This window comes from Triticum dicoccoides, chromosome 6A (genome assembly GCF_002162155.2).
Source record: "Triticum dicoccoides isolate Atlit2015 ecotype Zavitan chromosome 6A, WEW_v2.0, whole genome shotgun sequence".
NCBI classification, from domain to species: Eukaryota; Viridiplantae; Streptophyta; class Magnoliopsida; order Poales; family Poaceae; genus Triticum; species Triticum dicoccoides.
The window spans coordinates 314,017,393-314,018,473 of record NC_041390.1 but is presented as its reverse complement, the minus strand read 5'-3'; positions in this window follow the sequence as shown (position 1 = coordinate 314,018,473).

Below are 1,081 nucleotides of genomic sequence, written 5' to 3'. Positions count from 1 at the left end.
TAGAATCATTACTGTGTAATCTAGATTATTGACTCTAGTGCAAGTGGGAGACTGAAGGAAATATGCCCTAGAGGCAATAATAAAGTTATTATTTATTTCCTTATATCATGATAAATGTTTATTATTCATGCTAGAATTGTATTAACCGGAAACATAATACATGTGTGAATACATAGACAAACAGAGTGTCACTAGTATGCCTCTACTTGACTAGCTCATTAATCAAAGATGGTTATGTTTCCTAACCATGGACAAAGAGTTGTTATTTGATTAATGGGATCACATCATTAGGTGAATGATCTGATTGACATGACCCATTCCATTAGCTTAGCACCCGATCGTTTAGTATGTTGCTAATGCTTTCTTCATGACTTATACATGTTCCTATGACTATGAGATTATGCAACTCCCATTTGCCGGAGGAACACTTTGTGTGCTACCAAACATCATAACATAACTAGGTGATTATAAAGGTGCTCTACAGGTGTCTCCAAAGGTACATGTTGGGTTGGCGTATTTCGAGATTAGGATTTGTCACTCCGATTGTCGGAGAGGTATCTCTGGGCCCTCTCGGTAATGCACATCACATAAGCCTTGCAAGCATTGCAACTAATGAGTTAGTTGTGAGATGATGTATTACGGAACGAGTAAAGAGACTTGCCGGTAACGAGATTGAACTAGGTATTGAGATACCGACGATCGAATCTCGGGCAAGTAACATACCGATGACAAAGGGAACAACGTATGTTGTTATGCGGTCTGACCGATAAAGATCTTCGTAGAATATGTAGGAACCAATATGAACATCCAGGTTCCGCTATTGGTTATTGACCGGAGACGTGTCTCGGTCATGTCTACATTGTTCTCGAACCGTAGGGTCCGCACGCTTAACGTTACGATGACAGTTTCATTATGAGTTTATGTATTTTGATGTACCGAAGGTTGTTCGGAGTCCCGGATGTGATCATGGACATGACGATGAGTCTCGAAATGGTCGAGACATAAAGATTGATATATTGGAAGCCTATATTTGGATATTGGAATCGTTCCAGGTAAAATCGGGATTTTACCGGAGTACCCA